Genomic DNA, 8,819 nt, shown 5'->3' on the forward strand with positions numbered 1-8,819 from the left:
CTAACACACATCTCAAAGAAGCAGCCCGTAACAGCTGTCGAACTCCCAGGTATCTCTTTACTGCTAGGTGAACAGGTACATCAGGGTGAAAGAAACTCTGCCCATTTGTTTCCGTCTCCGCCGGAAATCGAACACGAGCCATTAGGATTAAGACATTGGAGCGCTGTCCACTCAGCCGTGAGGTTCCCCTGTGTATTCACCTAATTGTATTCACCTAGTTGTGCTTGCGGGGATTGAGCTCTGCTCTTTCGGCCTGCCTCTCAACTGACAATCATTCAACTGTTACTACAGCCCGCACCGTAACTACTAATTTTTTCACACACATACACACACACACATAGAAGTGTGTGTGTGTATTTACCTGCCAGAAATTTGGAAAGCAGCTAACGTAGTCCTGATATACAAGAAAGGGGATAGACAGGAGGCACTGAATTACAGGCCAGTGTCCCTAACCTGCATACCATGCAAGCTGATGGAGCAGATTGGGCGAAGAAAGCTAGTGGAGCACCTGGAGCGAAAGAACTTTGTAACACAGCATCAACATGGGTTCAGGGATGGCAGGTCCTGCCTCACAGGGTTACTTGAATTCTACGACCAGGCGACAAAAATAAGGCAAGAAAGAGAAGGGTGGGCAGACTGCATATTTTTGGATTGTCAGAAAGCCTTTGATACAGTGCCACACAAGAGGCTAGTGAAAAAGCTGGAGATGCAGGCTGGAGTGAAAGGGAAGGTACTCCATTGGATAAAGGAGTACCAAAGCAACAGGAGACAATGAGACTGTGTGAGGGGGGTGAGGTCTCAGATTGGCGAGACGTTACGAGTGGAGTCCCGCAGGGGTCAGTCCTTGGACCTATACTGTTTCTGATATATGTAAATGATCTCCCAGAGGGTAGAGAATCGTTTCTCTCAATGTTTGCCGATGATGCAAAAATTATGAGGAGGATTGAAACTGAGGACGATAGTAGGAGGCTACAAGACGACCTAGACAGACTGAGTGAATGGTCCAACAAATGGCTGTTGAAGTTCAACCCGAGTAAATGCAAAGTAATGAAACTAGGCAGTGGAAACAGGAGGCCAGACACAGGATACAGAATAGGAGATGAAGTACTTAATGAAACGGACAGAGAGAAAGATCTAGGAGTTGATATCACACCAAACCTGTCTCCTGAAGCCCACATAAAAAGAATAACGTCTGCGGCATATGCGAGGCTGGCTAACATCAGAACAGCGTTCAGGAACCTATGTAAGGAATCATTCAGAATCTTGTACACTACATATGTACGACCAATCCTGGAGTATCTGGCCCCAGCATGGAGCCCGTACCTTGTCAAGCACAAGACGAAGCTGGAAAAAGTCCAAAGGTATGCCACTAGACTAGTCCCAGAACTAAGAGGCATGAGTTACGAGGAAAGGCTGCGGGAAATGCACCTTACGACACTGGAAGACAGAAGAGTAAGGGGAGACATGATCACAACCTCCAAAATCCTCAGAGAAATCGACCGGGTAAACAAGGATAAATTATTCAACACTGGTGGGACGCGAACAAGGGGACACAGGTGGAAACTGAGTACCCACATGAGCCACAGAGACGTTAGAAGGAACTTTTTCAGTGTCAGAGTAGTTAACGGATGGAATGCATTAGGCAGTGATGTGGTGGAGGCTGACTCTATACACAGTTTCAAATGTAGATATGATAGAGCCCAGTAGGCTCAGGAATCTGTACACCAGTTGATTGACAGTTGAGAGGCGGGACCAAAAAGCCAAAGCTCAACCCCCGCAAGCACAAATAGGTGAGTACAAATAGGTGAGTACACATCCCCAGGAAGCAGCCCGTAGCAGCTGTCTAACTCCCATGTACCTATTTACTGCTAGGTGAACAGGAGCATCAGGGTGAAAGAAACTGCATAAAATCATCAGGTCAAATGGGGGGACCCTTGACAAGCCGACGGCTTCCTGTACACGTCGTGGCCTAGTGAGACGTTGGTCCCTCAGGTAAACTGAGGAGTTTGAGTTGTTCTCCGCCACTTTGTGTGGGTCTGTATGAGCTTGACTGTGTACTCACCTAGTTGTGTTTGCGGGGGTTGAGCTCTGGCTCTTTGGTTCCGCCTCTCAACCGTCAATCAACTATTGTCCAGATTCCTGAGCCTACTGGGCTCTATCATATCTACATTTGAAACTGTGTATGGAGTCAGCCTCCATCACATCACTGCCTAATGCATTTTATCTGTTAACTACTCTGACATTGAAAAAAGATCTTTCTAACGTCCCTGTGGCTCACTTGAGTACTCAGTTTCCACCTGTGTCCCCTTGTTCACGTGCCACCCGTGTTACGGGCGGTGTGTGGGTCTACGTGACCTTCAGTTTGTGTTAGTTTGTTTGACCTCGATTACACAAGGCCTTGTGTAATCAAGGTTTCTGTAATCATTGTTTAACCTTGACTGTGTGGGGGTTTATGGCCTATACATGACCTTGAATTTGTGTCGAGTATGTGGGTCTGTATGACTAAGTATGTTGTGTTATTATAAGTAGGTCGTCCACTGCTTGCCTGATGTTTGGATGGAATAAATTGAAAATTTGTCCTTTCATGCTGCCTCAGATATATTGAATTTTATTGTTAAATGAACAATAACCAAGAGCCCCAAAGTCATGGAAGTTATTAACTGTTTGTTAAATGGTAATTTAATCTGTCCAAAAATTTCGGTAAAGTGTAATGCTTGACATGAAATAGTGTAAGTTTCTAGATGTTTGTAGAGTTGCTTAGGGTAGAAAGCTCAAGTATGATACAGAACCAATAGCATTATTCTTGTATGACTCAAAACCCATAACATTGGTCTCGTAAGACTGAGAACCAATAACAATGTCCAGTGTTCTGGCATACCCTACTCGTGTGATTCAAGACCAATAACATTGAAATTCTCTGTAATCTGTATGAATCACACATTCCCGTGAGCTGAATTAATTGGTCTAATACAAGGCCGACATGTTACAATTTCTCCTTGCAAGAGTATATCCCGCCAAACACACACCGAAACTACGACGTTGGTACAACGTTCGAACAAGTTTTAACACCTCCTAACCAGTTATAACAACCAATATAGCAAGTTGTAACTACGTTCTAATACGTCATAAACACGTTAAGCCAAGATGTAACAACTTAATTACAAGTTGTAACAAGCAGAAAATAGAGACAGTTACGGTTTGTGTTTCCAGGGAATTTGTTTTGCTCTCTCTCTCTCTCTCTCTCTCTCTCTCTCTCTCTCTCTCTCTCTCTCTCTCTCTCTCTCTCTCTCTCTCTCTCTCTCTCTCTCTCTCTCTCTCTCTCTCTCTCTCTCTCTCTCGCTCATTAAAAGTTGCTCTATTATAACATTTGAATGAACTATTTAGGAAAATCAGACGTACAGGCAGACTCCAAACACTGATTGTTGAGTGGTGGAGGCAGACTGCAAACAAACACTGATTGATTGATTCAGATCTGCCTTTGATTGTAGGAAGAGCAAGGCAAGTACAGCTGGGTAAATACTGTTTGGCAAGTACAAGTAAGCACGAAGTCTTAGGGAAGCACAAGTAGTTAAGTACACATGTACACCAACATAAACCTTGATATTATGTGACTAGAGAAGATCTGAAAGCTGTTCCATTTTCCTCGGCAATAAAATGTAGAGAAACCTCCCCAACCCTGCCTTACCTGTGGTCACGCGAGTGCCTGTCTGTCTTGTGTGTACAAGCGTCCTCTCTCTACTCCCGGCTACACTTGCTCTCTGTTATGTTGAGTCCGGTGTTATGATGTCATAAACCGCACCAGAGCTCTGACCCCTCCAGACACATATAGAAGAGGCAGGTGCCATGTCTGATTCTTTCAGGCAGTAAACTGCCATAATGGAAACAATTTCCGGTTTTAGTAAGTTGATAAGGGTTAGGGTATTGGATGTGCTCACTTAGCGTGTGATTCACCTATCCATCTACACTCACCCATTCACCCCCCCCCCCCTGGCTCAACCATCATAATAACCCTCTCCACCCCCATTCCCCCCCTCCCCCCACCCCACACACACACGTAACCAGAAGAAGCCATTTGGCTTCGGACTCAGACTCAGGGAGGCTCTTTTAAATGCATAAGAGAATACACAAGATTACTCTACCGCCCGGACAATTCCTGCTACGTAAAGAATCTAAATTGCTCATAATCACATGAATTCGTTCTTGATTTACAATCGGGAATCCCGGGTGGGATTGAAATGGTTGGGCACGTTACCTGTCACCTAATGGATCTGCTCACCTAGCAGTAAATAGGTACCCGGGAGGTAGGTAACTGTCATGGGGTTGCATCCTAGGGAGGATCTCGATATCAGCCTAAAGAGTATATATATTCATTGGCTACCTGTCCCCAACAAAATGCATTATTGATTATTATAAGTGCAGCCTACCATGGACCTGAATACATGTTAGCGCAGAGCACCATGGACCTGTATACATGTTAGCGTAGCGAACCATGGACCTGTATATAAGTTAGCGCAGCGCACCATGGTCCTGTATACAAGCTAGCGCAGCGCATCATAGACCTGTATACATGTTAGCGTAGCGAACCATGGACCTGTATACAAGTTAGCGCAGCGCACCATGGTCCTGTATACATGTTAGCGTAGCGAACCATGGACCTGTATATATGTTAGCGCAGCGCACCATGGTCCTGTATACATGTTAGCACAGCGCACTATGGGACTGTAATACAAATATTCCTAATCCTCAGAGTTCTACAATTCTGATTTGCTAAGACAGGGTCTGGTCCCCGACGCCCTGCTGTGTGGGGGGAAGGTGTGACTATCACAGATTATCATCTCTGCATCCCACATGGCTAACTCGCTCCTTAATCATCTTCAGCACCACCCTCTATGTTCCACTTCTTAATTAAATACAGTCATCTAAGTTAACTAATTTATAATTTTAAGAAACTAATTTTTTCACTAAACGTCTGAAATTTTTCCGTGTTCCATAAGTATAACGTTTTGAGAGGTTTGAGTTACATTTTAATCGAATTATGGAATTTGCATTAGTTTCATCCTCTCTATCTACCAGACGGAGAGGGCTGAAAAACAATTTAATAAAGAACTGCTCCCGCCAGGGCTCGAACCTGGGACCTTCTGCGTGTAAAGCAGACGTGATAACCACTACACTACGAGAGCCATTGAATCACTTGATGCCTAATGTTTTATACTAGATTTGACTATATTTTTTTAATCGCTGCAGGTTGTATCTTTAACAATAATTTGGAATGTAATACGTTATACTTATATCGAGGTACCACTGATGTCAAACTTCTGACCTTCCCCAAGAAATGCGGCCAAGATGCAACCACGCAACAGTTGGCTAACTCCCGGATACCTATATACTGTTAGGTGAACAACAGTGGCATTAGGTGAAAGGTAACGTGCCCAAGAAAGGTAACGTTTCTTTCCCACCCAGGCTTCGAATCCGGAATTCCCGATTGTGAGTTGAGAATGAACTTTGAACACTTGCTTCTCAGTATCCCATAATTGACTCATAAATTAACATGAAAATTATTGAACCTTGCTGCTTCTATCTATCATAATATCATAACACCATTTATCATAATACTTTCATAATATCGTGTACCATAATGCCATCTATCATAAACTGTCCTCCACACTTCTGTGGACATATAACCCGTCCTCGACTCAAGTCCATTACACCCAGCGGTCGACCCCACAGACGCATTCATAAATTTTAACATGCTGTTCATTCAAAACGGACATTTTCCGAAATATAAATTAATATTATAATATATTAGCATATTGTGCATATATAGAAATGGTTAGGTTAGGTGTTTAGATTCTGTTGGGGATTATTTGTATTTGTAGTACGTGGGTAAAGCATTTACAGCGTTATGGTTCGAACAAAATTCGTCAGTGAAGCACTTGTTCTGGAAGTGTTCGAACGTCAACAGTTGTGAGTGTGAAAAAACGGTTTGTAAGCCGTTTTTCATTCATAAACAGGGTGTTTGGCGGGTGCATGGAATCACTTTTGGGTCTTTGTTTGGAGGACAAGCTGGGATATAAATCTTTCATTCACCTAAGCTCCTGGAGACTCAAAATGTGGATTCAAAGCGTGAGTCCGAAGCTCTATCGACTGAGCTATCGAGTAGTCTTAATAGAAGAACAGCCCGTCCCCCAAACAAAGACCAAAAAGTGGTTCTATGCACCCTTTCCCCCCCTCCCCCCACAAAACGGAGAGAAGGTCCCCCCCCCCCCATCGTGCAAGCCACGTCAACAACGACGAGTGTCCAACCACCATGCACGCCAGGCACAAGTGGGTACCTCCGCACCCCCTGGCTGTCGGGCCCGAACCTTACCTGGTTGTTAAAGATTTGGCGGGTCGTATTTCAGGGAAAATTAAGATTAAGGACCAGCCCGAAACGCTATGCATGCACGTGGCAGGTCTTTCTTTACAAGAAGGTAAGAACTCTTGTAAAGTATATATATATATATATATATATATATATATATATATATATATATATATATATATATATATATATATATATATATATATATATATATATATATATATATATATATATATATATATATATATATATATGTCGTACCTAGTTGCCAGAACTCACTTCTGAGCCTACTATGCAAGGCCCGATTTGCCTAATAAGCCAAGTTTTCATGAATTAATTGCTTTTCGACTACCTAACCTACCTAACCTAACCTAACCTAACTTTTTCGGCTACCTAACCAAACCTAACCTATAAAGATAGGTTAGGTTAGGTTAGGTAGGGTTGGTTAGGTTCGGTCATATATCTACGTTAATTTTAACTCCAATAAAAAAAAATTGACCTCTTACATAATGATATGGGTAGTTTTATCATTTCATAAGAAAAAAATTAGAGAAAATATATTAATTCGTGAAAACTTGGCTTATTAGGCAAATCGGGCCTTGCATTGTAGTCTGAAAAGTGAGTTCTGGCTACTAGGTACGACATATATATATATATATATATATATATATATATATATATATATATATATATATATATATATATATATATATATATATATATGTCGTACCTAGTAGCCAGAACGCACTTCTCAGCCTACTATGCAAGGCCCGATTTGCCTAATAAGCCAAGTTTTCATGAATTAATTGTTTTTCGACTACCTAACCTACCTAACCTAACCTAACCTAACTTTTTCGGCTACCTAACCTAACCTAATCTATAAAGATAGGTTAGGTTAGGTTAGGTAGGGTTGGTTAGGTTCGGTCATATATCTACGTTAATTTTAACTCCAATAAAAAAAATTGACCTCATACATAATAAAATGGGTAGCTTTATCATTTCATAAGAATTTTTTTTTAGAAAATATATTAATTCAGGAAAACTTGGCTTATTAGGCAAATTGGGCCTTAAATAGTAGGCCGAGAAGTGCATTCTGGCTACTAGGTACGACATATATATATATATATATATATATATATATATATATATATATATATATATATATATATATATATATATATATATATATATATATATATATATATATATATATGTCGTACCTAGTAGCCAGAACTCACTTCTCAGCCTACTATTCAAGGCCCGATTTGCCTAATAAGCCAAGTTTTCCTGAATTAATATATTTACTATAATTTTTTTCTTATGAAATGATAAAGCAACCCTTTTCTCTATGTATGAGGTCAATTTTTTTTTATTGGAGTTAAAATTAACGTAGATATATGACCGAACCTAACCAACCCTACCTAACCTAACCTAACCTTTATTTATAGGTAAGGTTAGGTTAGGTAGCCAAAAAAAGCTAGGTTAGGTTAGGTTAGGTAGGTTAGGTACACGAAAAAACATTAATTCATGAAAACTTGGCTTATTAGGCAAATCGGGCCTTGAATAGTAGGCTGAGAAGTGCGTTCTGGCTATTAGGTACGACATATATATATATATATATATATATATATATATATATATATATATATATATATATATATATATATATATATATATATATATATATATATATATATATATGTCGTACCTAGTAGCCAGAACTCACTTCTCAGCCTACTATGCAAGGCCCGATTTGCCTAATAAGCCTAGTTTTCATGAATTAATGTTTTTTCGACTACCTAACCTACCTAACCTAACCTAACCTAACGTTTTCTTCTACCTAACCTAACCTAACCTATAAAGATAGGTTAGGTTAGGTTAGGTAGGGTTGGTTAGGTTCGGTCATATATCTACATTAATTTTAACTCCAATAAAAAAAAATTGACCTCATACATAATGAAATGGGTAGCTTTATCATTTCATAAGAAAAAAATTAGAGAAAATATATTAATTCAGTAAAACTTGGCTTATTAGGCAAATCAGGCCTTGCATAGTAGGCTGAGAAGTGAGTTCTGGCTACTAGGTACGACATATTTATATATATATATATATATATATATATATATATATATGTATATATATATATATATATATATATATATATATATATATATATATATAACATATATATATATATAACATATATAACATATATATAACATATATATATATATATATATATATATATATATATATATATATATATGTTATATATATATATATATAACATATATATATATTAACTTAATATTAATATTAATATTAACGTTAATTGTTAACGATTAAATTTCCACAGGATAGTTACCAGTTGTCCTGGGGACCATTCAGGCTTGTTCGCATATATATATATTGTTACGATAATCTCCTTCAAGAGAGATTTGGCCTGCTCTTTCCTATC

The 8,819-nt window shown here is 39.6% G+C and overlaps 1 non-coding gene across 1 annotated transcript; it reads right to left on the reverse strand.

Annotated features, from left to right (window-relative positions):
• Window positions 1-5,107: 5,107 nt before the first annotated feature.
• On the reverse strand, window positions 5,108-5,180 carry TRNAV-UAC (transfer RNA valine (anticodon UAC)). Its single transcript has one exon. It is a non-coding gene; the product is annotated as a tRNA-Val (tRNA).
• Between the last annotated feature and the right edge of the window lie 3,639 nt (window positions 5,181-8,819).

The sequence above is a fragment of the Procambarus clarkii genome, chromosome 56 (genome assembly GCF_040958095.1).
Source record: "Procambarus clarkii isolate CNS0578487 chromosome 56, FALCON_Pclarkii_2.0, whole genome shotgun sequence".
Taxonomy (NCBI): domain Eukaryota; kingdom Metazoa; phylum Arthropoda; class Malacostraca; order Decapoda; family Cambaridae; genus Procambarus; species Procambarus clarkii.